This window comes from Podarcis erhardii, assembly GCF_964252035.2.
Source record: "Podarcis erhardii genome assembly, chromosome: 2".
NCBI classification, from domain to species: Eukaryota; Metazoa; Chordata; class Lepidosauria; order Squamata; family Lacertidae; genus Podarcis; species Podarcis erhardii.
In genome coordinates this window covers 71524304-71549182 of record NC_138498.1, presented here as the reverse complement: position 1 = coordinate 71549182, position 24879 = coordinate 71524304, and the positions used below count along the sequence as shown (strand labels likewise).

At 45.5% G+C, this 24879-nt stretch overlaps 1 pseudogene across 1 annotated transcript; it reads left to right on the top strand.

The window, feature by feature from the left end:
* Nucleotides 1-1081: 1081 nt before the first annotated feature.
* On the top strand, nt 1082-2476 carry LOC309335535 (actin, cytoplasmic pseudogene; annotated as a pseudogene). Its single transcript has one exon. The product of its transcript is annotated as an actin, cytoplasmic pseudogene (transcript).
* Nucleotides 2477-24879: the final 22403 nt, after the last annotated feature.

Here is a 24879-nt window from a genome sequence, read left to right as displayed (position 1 = left end):
ACATTCCACCAGAGATCTCTACTCTCAAGTCTTTCTGTGGAGAACTGGTGCTCTAACTGAACAAAGGAGCGTCAACAGAAAATGAAACCCTTCATGTTTGCCATAGAGTTGGGGACATTCAGTCCCCTGTGCACCAGCGAGAATTGCATGTGCCCATCAACACTCACTTAAATTAATCCAGTCTGTGTTGCATCCTTTTACATCGCATTTGCAGCTCCCTCCTCTGCCAAGCTCATTCGGGGAACGCTTTTCCAGTCCTGATCAGGCAGCTAAATCCAAAGGGGGGAATCTTTTGTTCTGTCTTTTATTCGGGGGGGGGGGTGATGCCAGAGGTAAAAGAGAGCAGAGTTCACAGCAATTCAAGATGGCATAGTTCTCCTTCTGCCTCTGTGTGACTCCATCTCCTTCCCTTTCCCTCTGAGCAACTTTATCTGCAAAGAACATTGCAAAATCATTGCAGGAGGTTTTGGGGTCCTCACCAGACCCCAATGGACGAATAGTGCACTATTAGTCCCATACCTAAAATTCAGACCCAAAAAGGGGAGGGGGAAGGCACAGTCAGGATATAATAAAAGCAGCTGACATGAACTTCAGATTGAGAAGGCACAGAAGATTATTGCACACACCACAACTGAATCAAACGTCAGTTTAGGCAACAAGTTCCTTAGCCAACATGTGTTTGCTTTTGTCATTCTGTGAAGTTTGCTGTGTCAGTAGAGCAGGAAACTCTTAATCTCAGGGTTGTGGGTTCGAGCCCCACAATGGGCAAAATATTTCTGCATTGCAGGGGGTGGACTAGATGATCCTCATGGTCCCTGCCAACTCTACAATTCTATGATTCTATGAAATAATTGATGAGGATAAACCCATTAAATATCCCATGGTGTCTAGAGTGGATGTCAGTCATGGAAACCATAGACGTATGTCAAGTATTGTGGTAAGGTCTCAGTGGGTGTCAGTTCAGTTTCATTTCAATATCTTTATTAGAATGAAAACACCTTCATCTCATCCCTCATTCTTATGATGTCATTCTGCTGTGGCCACATCACAGGTGATTGTTATGGCGACACGGTTCCTGCCTTCTGTACTGATGGGAAGATTCTTTCTTTCCCTCTGAGGCTGTTGGACCACTGTCTGGTCTTGTGATAGCATCAGGACAAAGGGACATAGCCTCTGAAAGATCCCATCACAATGCACTACCCTAAGAAGTCCAAGAGTCCTGGCCCTGTAGGGCACAGACCAAGCTCAAAGGGCCTCCCATCAGACTCCTCATCATGCCCATCAGACAAGTACAAGGACTATGCTGCTGTTGTTATAGACACAGGCACTGGATACACCAAGAGTGGCCTGGCTGGGGATGAGAAGCCGAGATCCATTGTGCCAAGTGTTGTGGGGGTGCCAAGGTACAGGACCAAGGAAAGCCCATTGTACTACATTGGGAAGAGCATCCCACAGCGGCGTGCGGAGGTGAGCACACACCAGGTAATGACCCATGGGGTTGTGACAGATTGGGATGCCCTAGAGATGCTGTGGCACCATGTCTTCTACACAGAGCTCAGCGTGTGCCCTGAAGAGCTCGCTGTGCTGGTCACCGATTCCCCCATGTCCCCAACGACTAACCGCGAGAAAATGGCGGAGCTGCTCTTTGAGAACTTTGAGGTGCCAGCCATGTTTGTGGCTCATCAGTCCCTTTTGTCAGTGTATTCCTACGGCCGGACAGGCGGGCTGGTGATTGGCTCTGGCTATGGGACATCCTACACCGCTCCTGTCCACGATGGCTACATTTTACCTCATGCCACCTACCGACTAGACATAGCAGGCAATGCCCTGACAGAATACCTGGCCAAGTTGATGGGAGAATCTGGGAACCCTTTCCATAAGGATGAAATGGAGGTGGTATGTCAGATCAAGGAGAAGTGCTGCTATATCCCGGAGGAATATGAGGGTGAACTGAATGCTGATGAGAAGAAATACCTCATGGACTACACCCTTCCTGACAGGCAGGTTATCTCCATCGGCAGTGAGCGCTTCCGCTGCTCAGAGATCCTCTTCAATCCGACCATGCTGGGCTTCCCAGAGGTGGGGCTTCACGTCCAAGCTATAAGCAGCATCAGGAAATGCAAGCCAGAGCGACAAGCGGACCTGCTTGCCAATGTGCTGCTGGCTGGTGGAACTACCATGCTTCGTGGCTTTTCCGAGAGGATTAAGAAGGAACTGCAGAAGATGGAGCCATCCAAAAAGGTGGGCATCCTGGCTTCCCCCAACCGCACCTTCTCTGCCTGGTTGGGTGGTTCCATTGTGGCGTCACTCAACTCTTTCCAGAACGTGTGGATCGACCGGCAGGCCTACAATGAGAAGGGGTCCTTCATTGTCCACCGGCACTGCTTCTGATCAAGGCGGTGGCATGCCAGGCTTGGCAAGGGCATGTGTCAAAGGGAAAATCTCCTCTACAACATGCTGTTTTTTTAGCATAGCACTTCTGAGTCAGTTCTGTCGCCACTATTGGAGATGGGGGAGAGCAAAGGGAGTTTGTAGGGGTTTACAAAAAAATCTAAGAAGAGGTGGGGAGGGAGAGAGTGGAAATGTTGAACCAAATAATGGATCCTTTTAAAAAATGTGATTTGTTACAGGTAAAGCCTAGCAAAAAAAGCAGTGCAAGATATGTGTGCCATATTTCTCACATACACACAGGTATGAACTGTCTCACAGGCTGACATACACACCTGCACATCTTTCTTTAGATCAATTCGTGGCTACTAGCCATGAGGGCTATGTTCTACCTGGTCAATCACTATGAGAACAAGATGTTGATCTAGGTGAGCCTTTTCCTCTGATCCAGCAGGGCTCTTCTAATGTTCTTACATTTGTGATGGCAGAACTCACCCACCACCATTTGCAGTTCTCACTGGGACTGTTACCCATATTTAGAGATTGTTCCTCCCCCTCACACATATCCGCCCACTGTCCAAGAAGAGCACAACCTATAAAACTGCTCATACATTGAGGCTGATCAAGACTGTGAGGTGAGGAGCTTGGGTCCAGGGAAATAAATGAAAACATAGCCATTGCTAACCGTACGTGACTCCTCCTCCTGGTATATATTGAGACTGATGAATACTGCTCCTGCCAAAGAATGCCACTGGAACAGAAGAGTTTATCAGAACAGGGCTTTCAGTCCTTTAGCAAGGCTAGTTAGTCAGAATCTCTGCTAAGGCCAAAGGACACAAATACAGAATCCTGTGCCTTTTTCTTTGACAAAAGGTGGCATTATCTGCAAATCATGGGGGAGAGGCTTCAAGGTTGGTGTAACGAAGGATGGATGAGTGAGTGAGTGGTGGATAGAGGAGGCATTGTCCAAATCCTCTGGGTCACAAGTAGAGCCCTGCAGGATCAGACCCATGGCCTATCTCACCCAGCATCCTCCTTTCCAGAGTTGCCAGTTGCTGCCTATGGAAAGCCCGCATGCAGGGCAAGATGACAATAGCCCTTACTTGCAGATGTTCTCCAGAAACTGGTACCCAGGGATCCGCTGCCTCTTATCTCAGGGGTAAACCTATACATCTTTTACTTTGTCTGCATGTATTTCTCTCATTTAATATTTTCACCCCTAAGCAATGGGAAAGTGAAGAGACTTTTACAGCTATCTCATAAACCAGAGATTGTGTTGCCATAGACCAGCTATTTGGCAGAGAGCATCTTTTTTTAGGGCTGGAGGTAGTGCAGCCTCTTTATTCTTACATCCTCCCTGGGGATCCTATGCCAGGAACTTCAGAGATGGTCTTTCTCCTGAAAGAACTGGGAACTAATTCTGTTTCTTTTGCCCTGTCTCCATGACAATCTATGTAATTACCGCTGGTGGACTATTTGTTGCCATGGCAAATTTAAATGCACACTGATCCTTGTGTGTGTTATGCTATGAGTCATTGGCTGAGCTGCCACCCAGCAGGGTCTGTGAACATACTAGCTCTTCACTTTGCTCCAGAAGGAAAGAGGCTCATCAGCTGCGGCGGATCACATGGGGTGGCCTGGCTGTGCTAAAGTTAACACCGAGTGAGGCATCCCAGCACCCTCAGCCTCTCCTATAGGCTCCTTGCAGAATGAGATTCTCCATCCGCAAGACCAGTGAGTTGGCTTGCCACCCTCTCTTCCAAATATCCCCACTGTGATCTGGCTTACTTGGCAGCTGAAAAGTACCTGCAGATGCATTCGGTACTGAGAGGTTGGGCCCCTTTGTTTCCCTTCCAGTGAGAGTCAGAAGTGATGGACAGTCCAAAAAAGGATAGTTCACCAGCAGGCAGCAAAGTTGTTGAGAAAGGAAGCTGCCCAGGAACAACTTGCCAGGATGAAAAAGTGCAGATGGTTCTGGTGTCAAAAACTGTTCCATTAAAAATAAGTGGTGATTTTCAAACCGGAGGAATTAAGTACTCTTGGTGTGTCGGGGGGGGGGGTCCTGTAATGATTGCTGCCATCCATTGCATCACTTTTACGCCCACTCTCCCATTTTCCATTATGGCAGCCCTGTTTCCTTTCCCAGCCAGAAAAGTTGGTGGGAGGAAGAAACAGACGAAAAAAAGAGGCAGGGGCAGGTAGTAACTAAACCCAAAGGAGCCTGCTTACCCCTCAGAACAGGCTTCCTCAACCTCGGCCCTCCAGTTGTTTTTGGCCTACAACTCTCATGATCCCTAGCTAGCAGGACCAGTGGTCAGGGGTGATGGGAATTGTAGTCTCAAAACATCTGGAGGACCGAGGTTGAGGAAGCCTGCCTCAGAATGACCAGGATCTGAGTTCAAATGTTGTTGTTGTTTAGTCGTTTAGTCATGTCTGACTCTTCGTGCCCCATGGACCAGAGCATGCCAGGCACTCCTGTCTTCCACTGCCTCCCACAGTTTGGTCAAACTTCAAGAACACTGTCCAACCATCTCGTCCTCTGTCATCCCCTTCTCCTTGTGCCCTCAATCTTTCCCAACATCAGGATCTTTTCCTGGGAGTCTTCTCTTCTCACTGAGCTCAGATGAGTGTTGTTAATTGAGTTCTCTCTCATGTTGATGCTACACTTGGGGATTAGCAAGTATGCCCTTCTCTCCTTATGCCACATAAAAGCAATCCAACCGGATTACTCTGGACAAGCCAATGGATCTTTACAATCAGTGTATGTGCTATAGCAGGGTGGTCCAACATTCAGCCTGAATGCAGCCCTCAAGGCCTTTTTTTGATGGCCCTCAACAATATTTGATGCCCCCTTCCCACAGCCCTCATGCTGCCTTCCCAAAGCCAGGGATATGAGGCACAGGGCTTTGGGAAGGAGGCATGGGGCTCTGACAGGATCCTAGAGTCCTGCTTCTCATGGCCTAGGTGGTGCTTTCACAACTTGGCAGGGTCCCTGTTGAAGTAGTCTTGTGGCCCACTTGGTATGAAAAGTTGGAGCGTCCTGTGCTATAGTATACTTCCTGGAGGTCAATGTGCTTGATGGAGTCCCTCTTCCTTCACACACACCCAGAATGGGGGTGCTGTTCGTGATGGACCAGGAGTCCTCTTCAAAGTGGCCAGGAATCAAAGCAGAATTCACATGAGTTTCCCAAGTTCCTCTTGGGCTGGAGGGGCAGTGACTTCACTTTCTGCTCTACCACAGATAGCTGGCATGCCTGCTGTGTCCAGCATGGCTGTGACTATTTGTATAAAATCCAGTCAAAATGGTATCCCAAACTGTAGGTAAGAAACAGAAGGAGAAAACTGGCTGGGAGCTTCTCTGTCAGTAGGACTTCAAGCCGTGCCAGCTCTATTCGCGCATCAAGAGGGAGCCTTCGTTCTTCTGAAGAAGGAAAACTGGGCTGGCCTTCCATGTGGTAAGAGTAATATGCAGCCTGGCTACTTATTTATTCTATTCTCTGGGAAAGTTCTGAGGTGGGCATTCTGGGAAGCAGCACAAACTGGACAAAATGGGGTTGTTATTGGGGATCTGATTATATTGTGCTAAACTCCTCACTAGCAACATAGTCTGAAGAACAGGGTCCAAGTCTTAACTAGGCTGACCCACGTCACTGCATAAGCAATACCCCCCTTTAATCACATTAATGCTATAAATTAGCATTTAATGCTACAAATGCTTGTAAATATTGAGCCGTGTCTGCCTCCCGCTGATTAATTGGGAATTATACTTGAGGTTACCACACAGTTCGAAGATTAATAACTGTGTATCTTGCTGTTTGCAGGCTGCATGATTAAATTCTTGATTGGAAGCCGAGTCTACAGTGCACTGCTAATTCCCCCTTGCTTACCCAGCAGTTAATTACAGGCATAGGTGGTCGGCAGTTAGCGTGATCATAGTTCTTGCCTGTGCAAAGTGCAGCCCCCCTCAGCAGTGGCTGAAATAACACCCAGACATTTAGCCAGGAAATTCCGGCAAAGGCCTTGCTGCATAGTGTCACACAGCCAAGGATGCTTGAGCCAGTGGTAGGGCTGGGATCGAGTCTAGTGAGCCACAACTGAATGTGTGTGTGCTTTGACCTCTTATTAGCTGTAGAAGGTATGTGCTGCAGCAGGAAAACTTGATATTCTGCCTTTGCCTGGCAAACAGAAGAAACTGCCTTATACTTAGGGTTTAGCCACACTTACCTTTTGCCCAGGACATGGGTGGTGCTGTGGTGTAAACCACAGAGCCTAGGGCTTGCCAATCAGAAGGTCGGTGGTTCGAATCCCCGCGACGGGGTGAGCTCCCATTGCTCTGTCTCAGCTCCTGCCAACCTAGCAGTTTGAAAGCACATCAAAGTGCAAGTAGATAAATAGATACTGCTGGTAAACGGCGTTTCCATGCACTGCTCTGGTTTTGCCAGAAGCAGCTTTGTCATGCTGGCCACATGACCCGGAAATACTGTCCGCGGACAAACGTCAGCTCCCTCAGCCAGTAAAGCGAGATGAGTGCCACAACCCCAGAGTCATTCGCAACTAGACTTAACTGTCAGGGGTCCTTTACCTTAACCTTTTGCCCTTTGCTTTCTAGGCACAGATCTGCCACTCCCCCCCCATGCCACTTTCCCCAGGAAAACTCAATCTTTACTGCTAAATTGGAGCACATGTCAATTTGGGTTTTGCGTGGATTGCTGTTTGCTCTGCTTCAGCAGTAAAGAGTAGGCTTTTGCAGGGAAAATGGAAGGGCAAAAGGAAAAGGAAGAGTGCTCTGACACAGACTTGGGAAGCCTGGACCTGCGCCTACAAGTGCAGAGCAAAGGGTAAGTGTGGGTGAGCCTCTGAGTCAAGCCACTAGTCCATCTAGCTCAGTATTGTGCACACTGGCTCCAGGGTATCAGACAGGGAATATTCCCAGTCCTACCTGGAGATGCCAGTGATGGAACCCGGGACCTTCTCGTGCAAAACAGATGCTGACCTATGACCCTTCCTGTAGTACCAGGCGCCTGCAGCACTTTATTGTTTGACATTCTCCAGCATCCCACTCAATTCTTCATCTCCAGCTGACCTGAGAGTGCCAGAGCTGCAGAACACATCTTCTGGGTCTAGATATAGGTATGATCACTGACGCCTCCTCCCATGCCAGGAGAGAAGCACATCAGACCAAGGCAGTGCAACAAAAGTCATTTGATTTCCCTATCCACAACAGCTGTGAAAGGGTGGTAGCGGCAGCTAGGAGTTGGAACTTTAGCTTGGTGGTAGAACAAATGCTTTGCATGCCAAAGTTTCCCAGATTCAATCCTCAGCCTCTCCAGGTAGAGCTTGGAAGTCCTCCTGCCTGAAACCCTAGAGTAGGGGGTCAGCAAATTTACCACGCCTCGGGCCGGTGTCTCCAGCACCAATCGCGCAGCAGGCCGGCAGGCGGGGGAGCGTGTGCCCATATGTTTGTGCACACGCTATTTCCGGCGCACTTCCGGGTCCCAAGTTGCAACATTTTCAGCCCGCCCAGGAATTGAGAGAACATGTTGGAATATATTCCCAAGGCTCATCTAGCCTTTAAAGGCACTTCAGACATTCAGCTTTTCTTACACAGAGATAGATCTTTAAGAAAATGCAAGAATGGGGCTGCAAGAGTGTTAGTAGCGTAAAGAAAAAACAGCACACACTATGGCAGGCAACTCCTTTCCTATATGGACATCTCTCAGTGTGAAAAATATAAGGCATATAACAGACCACAGACATTTTTAAAATTTATTAATTTCATATCCCTCCTTTCTTCCAACATGGGGTCATACATGTGGTTTCCAAGAGGTCTCCCAATGAGCCCCTGAGGAGACCCAGACTGCTTAGCTTGAAATTATTTGCCTTCAGACCCCACCCTGGGCATATTGGATTGCTGAAATTCAGCAAACATACAAATCCCCAGGCTGTCTCTATGAGAGCTAGGGGCAGCATGTTGAAGCAGTTATTATTATGCCCTTGGGCAGTGAGTATCAGCTGTAGTTTTTTGCAGCTTTCAAAGGTTCAGATCTGCATTGCTCCCTAGAGCTCCTATATTTCTTGCTTCTTTTTAGCCTGTCTCCCCTGCCATAAAGAAGACTCCCTTCCCAATAAAAGACACCTTCCATTGTTGGCCTCGGTTCAAGTTCTTGAGATAGCCCTGCATTTTAAATATGTATCAAAATATATCACAGCCTGGTCCCATAAATTGATGTTAATTTATTTATTATGCTTCTTTTTCTATATATAAAAGGAAATATATGTCCACATATGTCATCTCTTACAAAGATAGATGGCTTCCAATAACCATATACCTACCACGTCTGTCAAGACCCCAATGACCGGCTGGTAGAAGGGGACACTTGAAGCTGAGAAGTGATCCCAACAATGACCCTGGAAGACACAACTTCAAAAAGGTGGAATGTTGAACCCAGGGCATCTGAAGCTCCACCTGGAGATGACCAAATGATAGGAGGAGCCACCTGTCTGACAGGAAATCAGACAGACATCAGCAGCCCATATTGACCGAAGGGAAATGCTGTGCACTTCCTAATGCCACATGCACCCCTCTCAAATTGTCCAAAGCCTTACATTCACCTACTGCTTCGTATTTGAGATGCCAACAGGTCCCCCAAGGAAAAGTCAGAAGACCAAAGGGATGTTAGAGCCTGGAGCAAAACATGGGTCCTTTAAGAGCTCCACTCACCATCCAGTATGACAGTTCATCCTCAGATGCCTTCCCTATAAAGAGTGGTGTGAAACAGGGCTGTGTTCTCACCCCAACTCTCTTTGGCATATCTCCCTTTTGCTCTCCTATGCATTCAGCTTGACTGAAGACAGTGTGCACTTCCATTCCAGAGGCAAATTCAACCTGGCACGTCTCCACAACAGGACCAAAGTGCAGTGGGTTCCTATCCAAAGTATGTTGTTTGTAGATGATGCAGCCTTGACAGTGCACTTCAAGCAAGCTCTATAGAGACTCATCAACCATTTTGCCCAACCTTGCCTGGAGTTCAGCCTCACCATCAGCCTGACAAAGACCAGAATCCTGGATCAGAACATTGCCAGAATTCCACACATCAGCATTGGTGACCACATGCTTGAGGTGGTAGATGATTTTGTCTATCTGGGCTCCACCATAATAAGCAACCATTCCATCGATGCTGAGCTGGACAAACATATTGGTAAGGCAGCTATGGCAATGGTTGCTGAACTAAAACTTCTATCAGCCAGGTGTTGCTGAATGACAACTTCCACCAGCCCAAGCATAGTCAATGGCTAGAGATGATGGGAATTTATTTCAGCAACATCGGGGTCTAAAAGGTCCCCACATCAAGTAAAATGTTTGGGAAAATTAAAAGGGTATTTCACAGCTGAGGCACCGCCACCGAAAGGTCCCTCTCCCACATTGTCACCCACATTACCTCAAATGGCAGGAGCATGCAGAAGAGAGCTGCTGAAGATCTTAACAGTGGGACAATCTGATAGTCTTCAAGGGCAGCCCAATGTATAAACATGCCAAATCACTCTAACATGGAAGTTGCCTGTGTACAGTTAAGTGTCATCAGGCTTTTTATGCCCCCAAAGGGATACATCTGGTGGAAAACTGAAGAGCACACACAAGCAACAAACTTCTTCCTTCGATGGGAGTGCAATAACATCTAGAACATGCTGAACATCATGCTTCCATACAGATAAGCCACCCAGCCGCTAAGAGCACCTCTCTCTTGTCAGGATCGAGGTTCAGTTTATTCTTAACAGAAAGTGGAGAAGATGGATGTTATCATGGACTGAATGTCATATATGTGTGTGTGTGTGTGTGTGTGTGTGTGTGTGTGTGTGTAACTGGCAGTTGGAAAACCGGGAGTCCTTTTTACCTTTCTTTATTGTTTCTTTTTCTTTTTACCTTCCCTCTTTTTCTTTCTTTCTCTCTTTTCTTCTTCCTGCTTCTTTTGCTTTTTATTTTCTTCTTTTCTTGTTTTCTTTCTTTCTTTCTTTGTTGTTGTTGTAGTTGTTGTCGTCTCTCTTCTTTGTTTCTTCTTTTTTCTTTGGAGTCCTATGCACAGGGCCTTTATCAAGGTCCGGCGATGGTATACTCACAGGGTGGTGTAAATGGTTGATGTAGGACCCTGGGTGGGAGGCAGAGAAATGTTGGTCTCCCAGAGTGAGAAGCTGAGAGGAGATAGGAAAGTTATACCAGGTGAGAGCTAGGAGGGGCTACTCCCTTCTGTGAGTTAAAAACTATCTTTAAGAGAGGATTCTGTGTTGTACCTATTCCATCTGTACTTTTTGTAGCTGTTTTCTGTTTTTTTATTTACATTAGTTCTCTATGTCTTATTGTTTTATGGGGGGAAAGTAATAAAAATCTTACAAATAAAAGATATTCCATTGATTGGCCTCCCAGGGCTGCATTATAGGCTGTCTTTTATTAAAATCTTTTATCCAAATTTGTATTTAAAGTTTTAAGCAGGGTGTGGGTGTGGGTGTGTCCCACAACCAGGAAATTCTGTGTTCTAAATATCCCTCAAATATAGACAAATTTAATTCAATTTTTCCAAATTGAAGAGGTGCAGGATGAGGCCGTGCCATGTATGAAGCAGATTCCTCTGACAGCAAATCAGGACTACTAAAATATAAGGAAAAGCAAAATTGTCTTGGTACATCCAATGAACCTCCCACACTTGTCTGGGTACATTTATTATTCCCTTCCATTCTTGATCCAAAAGCAGTTTGATCTGTACAAAGCAGTGACATTTCTGCTGCCACTGTCTTGTCAGGGTGAGACAGAACTTTTTCCTCCCTGATTTTCATGAGATACCTTTTATGATTCTGGATAGCCTAAAGAAAGTTGGACTTTCCTCTGCCCCCTGCCCTTCTGAATATTTGAAGCAGCAGAGTAGAAAGAGTCTCACTTGTTTCTCTATTGTGATGGGTACATAGCTGTTGCTTCTGGGCTTGGAGAAATCTTTGTTCCTCCTGCTTCCTATCTTTTGTCCTGCACCACTGAGTGTAATTAATTAGTGAGAAGCCGCATTTTGCTTTTGCACATACAGCTATAGAGAAGACTCTGCTTATATCATAAGACCTTGACGACAATGTCCATTTTAAAAATATTCCTACTCCACAACACCAGTAATTATTTTTTCCAGGGTATATGACTGAAACAGCTCAAATATGTCATGTTTGTGTGCTTAATTTTAGTTTTCATTTCATTCTTTTGTCTTTGTTTCTTCATATTCTTGTGTATTTTAGAAGTGAGTTTTCTTGTTTAAATAAATAAATATTATTAAAAGAATCTACTATTAAAAGAATCTACTAGAGAGATTGGAAGGACAGATCATGAAGCTGAGGCTCCAATACTTTGGCCACCTCATGAGAAGAGAAGACTCCCTGGAAAAGACCCTGATGTTGGGAAAGATGGAGGGCACAAGGAGAAGGGGACGACAGAGGACGAGATGGTTGGACAGTGTTCTTGGAGCTACCAGCATGAGTCTGACCAAACTGTGGGAGGCAGTAGAAGACAGAAGTGCCTGGTGTGCTCTGGTCCATGGAGTCACAAAGAGTCGGACACGACTAAACGACTAAACAACAACAGCACCACTAAAGAGATATTTGCATGCAGGGGGTGGAGGTGTAGCAGCCCATTATGTTGCTGAACCTAACAAATCCATAATCATAAATGGATGTTCCAAATAAGATGCTTCAAATCATTCTGATATCCAGAAAGACCACGGAAGGGTTAGTCCCCCCCTGCCCCCTTCACATTTCTTCAAACTGGAGAGAGTGCAAGGATCTGAATCACACTTCCTATGGTCAAAAATACAAGGTGCCTTCTACAGGTAAGAGAATCCTTGGGTGCTCTATCCTCTTGGAAAGCAAATTCTACAGCCCTTGGGTCTCCCCATAAATCTGCTTAGTACTTGCTTGCCTGATTCCAGCACCCTAGGAAAACCTGACAGCTAGATCAGCTTCTAAATTCCTTTGCCACCTGCAGTGGCTGCTGTCAGTCCAGATAAGCCAAGCTGTCAACAACCCTACAGGACAACTGCTGGAGAATTCAAGGTGGGATGAATCTCATCAGTCCTGCAAAATGAGCTGAGTCAAGAGGGGGGAGCGTGGTCAGTTCTGATGGGAAAATAATTACTGTCTGAAAAGCGCCTGGCACAGAAGCTCACTTACAATTATTGAGAAACAAGCTGGTTTTGGAAGGGGTGTCTGGAAATGGCCGAGATACAATGCTTTTAATAGTGTGCTCCTCTCCACTCACAATGCCTGCCCAGAACCTTGAGGATGTTATAATCATCTAAAGGGTTTCAGAGTTGAACCAGATGTTAGAAGGGAGATGCAGGTGGCAAACTTTTTAAATTTTATGTAGCCTCAGAAGGTTGTGATTGAAAGTGGGGAAAGGGTATGGAAGAGCTGTTTTCTATTTCCCCCTCCAAGTATAGGGATGCATCTATTTTCCCATACAGGTTGGAAAGAGCATCTGCGGCAGTTTGAGCAGAAAAACTGCCCAGGAGAGAAAGAATTCCAGTTCTCCCCAAGTCCTTGGAAGTGATGGCCGTTAACTCAAGGCTGATTTAAGGAGTCGCAGTCAAACCAAAGATCCACTGGGATGAAAGAGTTTGAATTTGACACATCTTGGACTTTCCCAGCTACACTGGGATACGGCTCCATCTGCACTATGGAGTATTATACTACTTTAAGCAGCCGTTGCTTCCCCCATAGAATCCAGAGAATCCTGGGAACTTTAGTTGGTTAAGAGTGCTGAGAGATGTTTAGGAGAGCTCTTTTCCTCTCACAGAGCTACAACTGACAGAGCTCCCTGGGAAGAGGGATTGATTAAACCACTCTGGTGGCAGTAGCTCTGTGGGAGGAATAGGGGTCTCCTAACAACTCTCAGCATGCTCAGTCACTGCAGTTCCCAGGAGTCTTTGGAGAAGCCATGACTGTTCAAAGTGGTATGATACTGCTTTAAATGTATAGTGCAGATGGGGTTAAGCCCACACCCCCCAACTGAACTGGAGATACACCAGAATAAGTTCCTCATCCAGGTTCAGTCAGGGCTCAGAACTTAAGAATGTGGAACTTAAAGTGGCATAAGTCCCCTAAAGGGGGACGTGACAGGAGTATGGTAGGGACAGGGAAAGGAGACACACCCATTCCAAACCATGTTCAGCTCAGTCATGTGACCTAGGATCCAATCCTCAAAACCTGGGCGCACACTCACCTGCCGACCTGCCAGCAGTAGCCCTTCCTGGAGGCTCCTAAACAGAGTTTGGAATAGGGTTGACTTACACCAGTGTAAGTTAGGCTGGCTTCCTATAGTTAGGATTGCTCTGTTAAGCCTTGGGGAGATGCTTTCACGCCTTGCTCTGGGAAATCCAAAGGTTCCTTGAAAGCTGGCCAGGGTATCTCAATAAAAGGATGGGGAGGAACCATAACTCAGACATTCCCAGCTCCAGTTCCTGCTGTTGCTAATTAAAAGGCCACAAGTAGTGGGTAACAGAAAAGACCCTTCTCTATCTAACAGCCTGCAGAACCATGATCAGTCAGTGCACACCAGCTGTGGGGAACTTTTGGCCCTTCAGATGTTGCTGAACTACAACTCTCATTGTCCTTAGCAACTGATCATGTCTGCTGGGGCTGATGGGAATTGCAGTTGAGAAACATTGGGAGGGCAAAAGTTTCCTTTCATGTGATATAGACAACCCTGAGCTAGATGGGCAAGTCACAACAGGGAAGCTTCTCTATTTTCAAACCTATTTTATTTTAAAGATAAACCTATGTTATTTTCCTTACTAAGTTTCTATCCCACCTGTCATCCAAGAAGCTCAAGATGGCAAAATGATTACTTCCCTCTCCATTTTATCCTCCGAACAGCCCAGTGGGGTAGAGGAGGCTGAGAAACAGCTTCCCATCCTTCTCAAACCACAGAACAAAGGCATAAAGTGATAGAGGGTGCTGACAGAGCTCCTTGACAGGGGCACAAGGGACCCTCAGTACACCTCTGCCTGCAGTTCACACACAGCACAGGCCAGGCAAGTTGGGCCTAGCCACAGACTCACATGAACTACCAGTGTACTAGTCTTGAAAGACATGATTGCAAAATAGCTGGTGTGGTGCTCCTCTGCAGTCTGAATCCCCTTTGTCTTAAGGGGAATCAACCTGACTCCTTTCATCCTAACACACCAAAGAACAATAGCAGGTGGGTGGAAGGAAAATTGCCGACACCTTGAGTAACCATAAACACGACCTCAAGGCCAAAGTTCTGCCTGGGGCAGATATAAGTGGATTCGTCATTCACTTGTATTTGCCACCCAGCCTACCTATTTAAAATGTGTTAAATACATTATGAAAGACGCAGGCAATAGCTGTGGATCCAGACAAAGAGCCTGGAAATCTCTGTCTTGCTTAACAACTCCATTTCCCTCCCTTGCTGGCACCTAAGTTTTCAAAAAGTAGAAGTGGTAAAAAGGGTGCTGTCGCCCTTGCTTGCTAGAGAGCTCTAGAATAGACTGTATTTTCACATTATAATGCAGCCAAATCAGCTCAGTAGCTGAATTTTTGTCATGCTGCTTTGCTTAGCTATTCCAGATCTTCCTCCCTCCACACTGGAACAAGATGCTTGCATCTTGACACTGTCTTCAGCCTCCAGCAGGCTCATAACTTGCTGGGACAGATTATTTTAATGAACTGGAATTTCTGCTTGTCTCCCTAGCCCAGCCAGTCCCGAGCAGAGGCGATTGCTTCGGCTATCAACCAGCAGCATATGGGCCAAGAATGTCAACACAGAACAAGCAGGGCTTGATCGGGGAGGCTTTCAAGAAATTGCTGGTTTATTTTCTCCCCTTTAACAAGCTGGTGATGCATGAAGGGCTATGGGTGGGGGCTGAGGAGAGGGAGATAGCGCAGAGGCTGCATTTTGCTCCCTCTCTAAGCACAGCCATTGCTTTCCCAGAATACAGAATGCATTTAGCAAGACAAATTGAAAATGATCGAGCCAACAAGTTGTGTCACATGCTGCAGGGGGACACAGAGAAAAAGTATAAGTCACTTGATAATCCAACAGGGGGGAAGAATTGCTTCCCAACCCCATTTTCCATTGAATTGCTTCTGAAATATTTTTTGGTAAAATAAAATCTTATAAAGACCTGAAAAAGTCCTAGTAGCTGAAGAAAATCAATGCTGACTTTATTCTATTGCACAAATCAAATTCCACATAGGAGGTCCATGGAAGTGATAGCCATTGAACTTGTCCCAGACCCACTTCAGGCCTTCTCCCACCACTGCCTCCAACTTGTCACCCGGTTAACTAAGGGTGCTCAAGGAACCCAGATGATCCAAGGGTACCCTGTTATCATTATCATCTTGGCTTTCTTGAGTGGCCTTGGAGCAGATGTATGAAATCTCCTGGGAAATAGCTTTGGCCCTATCCAAACTATTTAGCTTCCTCCAACACTTTTCAGGTGTCTTACTTGCAAACTTCCAAATTTTGCTTCAATTTTCATGCTGCATTTTTACTGTAGCATGAATTTTCATATGCAATATCCCACTTCACCAGATGTTGTAAGAACCTGTGAAGAGTGCATGAAAGTTAATGCAAGTATAAATGACTAGGCCACCTCTAAGATATTTTTTACCTTCTTGCTGTCACAGACTCAGCGAGCCCAGAAGAATCATCTGGTATGTCCCTTCTTGGACTGTGGCACTTCAGGATGCAGAACGGGGGTTAGAAGACCTCAAGGGTAGCCAACATGGGGCCCTGAAGCTGTTGTTGGACCACAACTCCCATCATCCTATACCATTGTCCATGCTGTTGGGGGCTGGTGGGAATTTTGGTCCAGCAGTTGGTGGAAGGCATCACATTGGCTACCTTGCACTACATATTCAATATTGTTCCATGTCTTCTACCTTATAGATTGTCAACATGCTGGAGAAAAAGGTTCTGGCTTAACTCTCTCCCCACCCCCAAATATTGGTTTACTCTTTGGAAGGAATCTTTGAACTGGAGTACACTCAACAATGCAACCCTGCACCTGAATTCAGTCCCAGGGGGCAGGTGTTGAGATGCCTGTACCATGTGACTGCTCTGATTGTGTAGATCTGGCCTGATGCAGGAACCCTTCTGTAATCTTGGTTGGCACAAAACACTTTGATTGCTGTAAGGTGTTTTACTCCATCCTGCACAATATTCCATTTTTCCAATTAGCACCATATCATACCCTTATTAAACAGATTAAAAACTGATTAATTAATAGATCTCAGGATGTACTTGTTAATTAGGAAATGGGTATGTGTTTCTAGCAGAGACCACCAGGGATCAGTTCTCAACCCAGAGCTAATTGATATGTTAAACAGTGATATGAAAGAAAATGGAACGTCAGCGCACATAAAGTTTCTAGGGGACAAAAATTGTAGAAAGCTACAAGGGTAAGTCATTAATACAAAACCCTCTAAGTGTACTGGTACAACCGATGTACTTCAGAAGCATTCATTTTTATACAGCTCATTGTGATGGCGTATATTTAGGAGCAAAAAGAGCATATCAGGCTACCAAGAGACAGGATTGTACCCTGAATACCAGTGGCATAGAAGTTTGCCTTTGAATGTTATGAGATGGGTTACACATCACCATGACATGGATTGTTATATACTGTTTGTATCACACACCCTTCGAGACCAGGAATTGCCACGTTTTGGGGTGCAGAATGGGGAGGCTCCTCAGTGATAGGAGGTGGTTTCAGAGGCTGCTCTGCAGCAGGAGGTCTCAGATTAAGGGTGCTGTAGGAGTGAGACTCACCTTTGACAACCTGTTCAGTCTCTCACACATGGCTGCCAGACCCCTCCCACGATTAGAGACTTCTTGGGGTTCCAATTCCATCTCCCTCATCCTGCTAGGGACCCTCCAGCTCCAACTCTCTGAGTTCCTTCCATTCCACCTTGATATCTGACCTCCCCTTTATGACACCTCCTCAAGGCTCATGACAATAACATGAGGGTGGGCAACCACTAATTATACAGCTTACAAGTTGAAACCTGCTGAAAATCATGGAGTGTGTCCATTGAAAGGAAGGTGATGGAAGGGGGGGAAGAGGGAGGGGCACTGCCAATACATTCACTTTTGTAGCCTCCCATTGAAGTTGCTGCACTCTGTCTAGATCCCATCCCCTGATAGCTTTGGAGAAGGGTTCTAATTATTAGCTAAATGGCAAATATCACCAACAAATTTTCTGGATTCCTAACAAAACCTTTCCCCAGCATTCCTTCACAGCTGTCCAAGAGGAGTGGTGGTCAATGGAGACCCGTGAGTCCAACAATCAGCTGGTGAACAAGTTATCCCATTGTAAGGTGCTGAAACCTGGAGCACTCCATTTCCTTTGGGACTCTTTGTTCTTCAACACCAGCTATTATCCTTTTCCATGAGCACTTGAGCCTGTCAGGAGAAGTAAGTAGCGTTTGGGTAAGTCAAGTTTAAAGCTGGTCTACATAGACAGCAACAATAGGCAAGGACTATATATAAAGCAGATAAGTTCAGCCAAGAAGCTCTTTTGCAATGAATGAAGAAAAAACAGGACCTTGGACAGCTCCAAGTGAGCCCTGCCGGCTAAAGTTCTGGCATTTCAGACAGGAGGCATACCTGGAGATTCCAAGGATTGACTCCGGGATATTATGCGTGCAAAGCAGAACGCTCTGTCGGTGAGCTCTGGCCCTTGCATATTACTGCAAGGCAGCAACAATACATCCTGTATGTTCTTCCAAGCAAAAAGCCTGCCCAGAGCTGCACAGCCCTGCCCCTTCATCTACATAGCCCCACTCTGAGTTCCATTTCTTGGTCACATTACTGTGTGACGAAAAAGTTCACTTCTATGTTATAACTCCTAAAATATTTCGACCTCTCCTGGAGCTGCTATACTGCAGGAAGGTGGAAGCTGCTAAAGTGAACCAAGAGATCAAGATGGCTAGAAGCATCCCAAGCTCCTCCCTCCCCTGATTCCCCGGGGCTCCTGCCTTTCCCCCTGTACACTCACGCAGGCACCGACCAGCTGTAGGCTGACTCCTGTTTTCCTGCCTTTCACACCCCGGCTACAGTCGCTTCCCGGCTCTTACAGAGAGTGTGATTTTCACAGCAGGGAGTCATCACCCAGTTATTTACAGAGTGCAAGACGTTACTGGCAGTTCCTCCTATCCACTCAGCCCTGCGCTGCTGCAAGTTGCAGCAAGCACATGCTATTTATAATGTGGGGGGGGGGGCCGGCAAAGCAGGGCTAAGGCAAAAGGAACCCTGAACTGTGTATAGGAGCCATGGGAGGGGCTTCACATCCTCCGCTCAGAGAACAGCTGCACGCAGAAACACAGAAAGAAGGTGACCAAGAGGTGTTCAGAAGCATGCCAAAGATTCATGCAGGCACTAACCTCTCCTCTTCTGGAAAAGAGTTCCTACCAAATTGCTGCAGAGTAAAAATACGAAGCAATATAAAGTTATCTCTCTCTCGTCTCTAGCGTTCCCCTTCTACCTGGGCTTCTCTCGATGGTGGGCTGGTGCAAAGCCCTTCTTCCTGCCGCATTTTACTACCTTCCTTCTGTTTTGTTAATTTGTAAAACTAAAACGCACCGTTGCCGCAGCACCTGCTTCCCTCGCCGCTTCACTTCGATGCCAGAAGCAGCTCAAGTTTTCTCTTTCTTCTACTGCCTCTCTGCCATGTAACCTTCATTCCTTTCTCAAACTGCAGTGTGGGAAAGGGACAGATAATTAACTTTTGATAGGTGCATAATCTACACTCAGGTGAGCGTGGGTGGGAGCAACACAATCAATTAACTCTGGATAAGTGGATGATCTACTGTGTAGATTCTACACCAACTGCATTGGGAGGTGAGCTGACATTTCCGGATGTTATCTCATTCATGCTGCTGCTGCAGCTAGAGGTATTGAATTGCCTTGCTTTGGCTGGACCAATGCAGAGGTGTGCACTTGGTCCACAGAGGCAGAAGCGAGAACCAGGCACAATGTAGTGCATTTGGGTCCCACAGGCTTTGCCAAACAACCTGGCCATCCTCTTGGGCCAGGAATAAGCTGCACAAGGGAGAAAACCTAAGCCTGCACTGGATATGAAGCAATGGCATAACCAGCAGTGGGAGCCCAGTACTACAGGTTATGGAGCAGAAGCTTGAGCAAAGGCATCAGCTAAGCATTAGGCACAAACATCACCATTTGGAGTGGTAGTAAGGAATATTTTTCAGCCCAAAGACCACATTCCCTTCTGGATGGGCCACATGCCAGGGGTAGGCAGAGCTAGAGGCAAACAAGGGGAGGAGCAATAAAGGTAAATTCTACCTTTGTACCACGGTCTATGTTCTGCACACACTCACTCCTTTCTGTCCTCCATACAGGCAAGCAAAAGGCATTGTTGTGGTTTAAGGACACATTCCAGCCAGGGAAAAACACTCAAGGATGGCACGGAGCAGAGACAGTGATGAATGTGGTTGGGGGAGAGGGATTGTGGCTGTGGAGGGGGTATGGTCAGGGAGAAGATGTCCTTTGATTCTGAATGGACAATAGTAGGTTACTTCTAAAGCACTGAGCTTCTAAGATTCCAATTCTAAAAGCCCTGTATTGGGAAGGTGTATTTTTTACATAAATTTTACTTTCCATTTTTCAAAAGTTTACAGACATACAAATTATAAACACACAAATCGCATACATTTCCAATACGCATATATGTTTGACTTCCCTCCCCTTCTTTTGCGGTTTCTTTTGAATTTTAATTTTTTTATACTGCATTTTCCACATTAATCCATTTTTAAGTTATTCTATCTCTTGATAATATGTTTAACTGCTTGTTTTACGTAAACCCTGCTAACTTATTTGCATACAAGAATTCTTCAAATATCCCACAAATTTTCTCTGACCTTTAATAATTTTCTTCACTTCTTGTCTTCTTATTACACCTGTTAGTCTTGCCATTTCAGCATAAAATATCAGAAAGTTTTTAATGTTTGACGTTTATTATTATTATTTTATTTTATATTATATTATATTTTATTTTATTGCTGAAAGCTGCCCAGAGTGGCTGGGGGAACCCAGTCAGATGGGCAAGGTATAAATGTTGTTGTTGTTGTTGTCATTTTAAGAGGAGTTAAAAACTAAATTAACTGCTTCCGCTTGGGAGAAAGACCTTGACAACAGTCTGAAAAACAAGCCATACTAGAGACAATCAGGAATGTGATGGAACATAACAAAAATATCCTGTCTCTGTGGAAAGCCATATGGAGATCTGTGTTTGTGCTCATCACATATTCAGAACTATGAACTCTTCTCGTCACCCTGATCTCTAAAGGCTCACCTGGCACCTTCATTACATATCTTTAGGCACCAGGGAAAAACATTTCTTTTCAACCAGGCGTCCAGCTGATTAACATTCTGTGGTTTTTTAATATGCTTGTGGGAGGAGGGGTTATTGGCTCATGTTGTTGTTGTTTTATTATGCATTTTGTATTCTCATTTTGTATTTTTCTGGGCTCTTTGGGTGAAGGATGGTATATAAATTTAATAAATAATAGTAGTAGTAGTAAGAATAATGATAATAGTAATAAAGGATACCATACAAATGTTTAAGAAGTACAGAGAACAGCAACAAAGTTATTAGGGGTTTTTGAATGGCATCTATAAAAAGATCAAACTATGCATGTTGGGGAAAGATCTGTTTGCTTAAATCTGAGTCTGCCCCAACTAAAGCCAAAGTCTTGTTTTTAAGAACAAATGCAGCACATTGGGTGAGGAAATCTGAATCTTCCCTTTTCCAGTGGTCTGTTTCCCCACAGTCTATCACCGAAATACCTCTCTTCTCCCCTAGCTAGGCTGTAAGTGATCTGAACCCGCTGTGTTCATGCAGCACCACTCTCAGGCAGGCAGCTGGTTTTTGCACTATAAACAAGGGAGAAAAACTGAGCCTGCAGTGGGTAGGAAGTGTTGCCATAACCAGCAATGGAAGCCCAGTGCTACTGGTTACTGAGCAGAAGCTTGAGCAAAAGTGTTGGCTGAGCATTCGGCACAAGCATCACCATTAGGAGGTGAGGAATATTTTTCAGCTCAAGACCACATTCCCTCAGCTACCCATTTATCAGGTGATCGCTGAGACGGGCAACAATAAAAGTTATTGCCGAGATGAAACTCCATTGGGGACACCATTCCTAGGTCTGAGGAGTCCATGACTGAAAGACCACAGACCCAACTGGAAGGCAGGTGCAGAAGGCAAGAAGGCAAGAAATTGGAACCATATGGGGCTAAACTGGAGGCTCTTCTGAGCAATGAGTTGCCCAAATAGAGAAAATAGAGAGGACCTTAGAGGATATGTAACAAGCCAGTTGACTCTCCCAGCATCCAGTATCAAAAAGATACAGATACCATGGTATCTACCTACAATTCACTATTCCAAACAGCAGCCCTGGTACTGCAAGGAGAAAAGAATAAGTAACTGGTCCACATGGTTTTTCTGGTTTAAGACTCACAGTGCCCAACACCATTCTGCTTTGATATCCATCGTTATGGTTGTCCAGGACCTACCCCACCTTTCAATGTGGGGTTTTTCAATACTTGGGAAGTCCAAAACAGCAACAAAAACCCTCATTTAAAGGGGAGATAGGTGAAATCATTGCACTGCATGTTTCCCAGATTCTGCTAGTTCCCCCCACCTGCCGCCCACAACCAGGAAAGGGCCTGGGCTTAAAATGTAATGTTGTTATTCTACACGTTTCTTGTTTTACTTGATGTTTGCAGAGCTTTCTGTGCTATTCTTCATATTGTCTAGTTCTGCCCTTGGACAGTTGCCAGGCAAAGAAGACTGGGCTAGCATATTCATGCGTGGGCCTGATCCAGTCTGGCATCTTCTGTTCCTAGGCCCACTTGTCACAATGGATGGGACATGGATGCTTTTAAAAAAAAATCATGGATGAACAAGAGGGAGTTTAAAGTAAACCCGAGTCAGAATGAGCTTGTTTTATTCTTTGCCATTGGAAGCCTACCCAGAGAACTTTCACAGTAGAAAGAGGAAAATAAAATATAAAACCCCAGAATGAATTGCCAGACCTTTCCTCAGAGACTCCAGTAGCGAAGTGAAGAGATAGATATGGCTGGTTGCCAAGGTGATGTTTTCCTTTTAAAATGTAGGCGGCGAGGGGGGGGAGCTCACAGACTATTTAAAACAAAAACTCACACATTGCCCCTGAGATGCCTTGCAGATGTAAAGAAAATAAACCTATCTATACGCAATGAAGATCCAAGCGTAGACATGACATGGGGAGGCTCTGCATAAGGCCCTCTGGGCGTCTGTTCTGCCCCTGGTGCCGTACTTCTGAGGGGTGTATGATGTGTGTGTTATCCTAACATATTCCAAGCCCAGAGCAATCTGAACTCCTCTGCTTATTTCAGTAAAAAAAAACTGTGTTGCACCTATAGCGAAGCTGACCACATTGCCATCTTTGTAGTTGCATTTCATTGTAATGCACCAAGACTTCTTACATGTCCTGTCCTGAGGCACAGCCACATCTGGCCATGAAGCAGAGACGTCCTCAGTGCACACAATTTCTTTTCTTCTTTTGACTGCTAAGGTAAAACACAATAACAAATATGTTTCTCTACACAACAGGGGGATTCAAAGGTGCTTCAGATGTGATCCCTTTCTTATAGTTTATGAATAATTGTAATAGACATGCTGTCTCCATGGGAAATGCCATGAGAAAACACCGATGGTGTTAGTCCATGCCAGTGCTGCAATGTTGAAAGATGCTTTATCCATACATGAAACCAAATGCAAGCTGTATTTCTACATACTGCTGCTTCTGCAACATGTGTACTAGCCAACACGTGGGCCAAGCTCCTCTTAGGATGCAATCCTGCGCACATTTTCCTGGGAGCTAGCCCCACTGCACACATCGTCTCTGAATTGGCACATATAGGGATGTGCTATTAAACATTTGACCAGATGCATGGAATTATCCTACATGCTAGGGCTTTTCAGCAGGAAGGGATATAGGATGCATCATCTGTACAGCAATGGTGTACAGCAGTGGTGTAGTGGTTAAGAGCGGTGGACTCGTAATCTGGGGAACCGGGTCCACTTCCCCGCTCCTCCACATGCAGCTGCTGGGTGACCTTGGGCCAGTCACACTTCTCTGAAGTCTTTCAGCCTCACTCACCTCACAGAGTGTTTGTTGTGGGGGAGGAAGGGAAAGGCGATTGTTAGCAGCCTTGAGGCTCCTTAAGGGGAGTAAAAGGTGGGATATCACATCCAAACTCCTCCTCCTCTTCTTCTTCTTCTTCTTCTTCTTCAGTCAAAGAGCCTTTGACTGGGATTACTCAGGCTCAGATTCCCATTTCTCAACACACAGCCTTCTTGGTTGTGGTGCTTTGGGAAATATCTTTTGTACAGTTTCCTTCCTACTCTCTTTTCCAAGGCGATTGGAGACAACTTTTTTTTGCAGAAGGTGACTGACACAGCCTTCTGTTTGGTTTGTTGCACGCTGGTTTAGATCTTGCTGCTGTTTAAGTTGCAATAATTTTGTTGGCCCTTCTTTATTGGATCTGTTCTTGCTTATATTGTTCTTAGACTTTCACGCTGCTATGTTGTTGTTTTTATGAACAGCGCTGCAGAAATCATTAAATGAATAAATAAACAAATGGAATGCACAAATCAGAGGCTGAGTTATATTTAGGGATCATTTTAACAAGACAAATGATTGTGTAAAGAGGTCCTTAGGAGTAAATTGACTGTAAAATCTTTTAATAACCCAGTCATCGGCACACCATCAGCTGAAAAGCTTTACAGGCAGCAGTTCTGCAACTTGGAAGAAACAGAACCTCTTTTGGTGAGTCAACTGTGGAGCTCCCTGAAAGGGCACTGCTGTATTCATGAACATCTAACATTCTCTGGCAGGCAGTCAATATTTGCTTACTTGCTCAGTGCCTTGGGGCCCTGATTTGCAACAAGCCAAGGTATGTTAGCAAGCTAGGGCTGTGCATACTCCAATTTCAACTCACCATCAAACCCTGAACCAGAACCACTTCTACAGGAAGAGTTTTGAAATTCTCCGAGGAAATGCCATTGAGTATTTCTTTACTTTCACGTAATGCAAGGATATTGATGGGGGGATGAAGGTGAGGAGATTTGGTCTCTGGCAACTTCTGGAGAAATTTTGGGTCTACAACTCCCATCATCCCGACCACTTGTCCTGTTAGCTAGGGATGATGGGAGTTGTAGTCCCAAAACATCTAGAGGGCCGAGTTTGGGGATACCTGGTCTATGGTGAGGGTTTGTACCCATTCCCCAGAAACATCAATATCTGAAACCAGGATAATGGTCTGAAATCAGGCATTTTAAGTAAGTGTTTCTTATTTTATGGTTCATTTTAACTTAGTTTGTTCTTTACATCTCTTTTGTAACTTCATTGTATGCCACTTAGAAATGGCAGTGTTAGGCG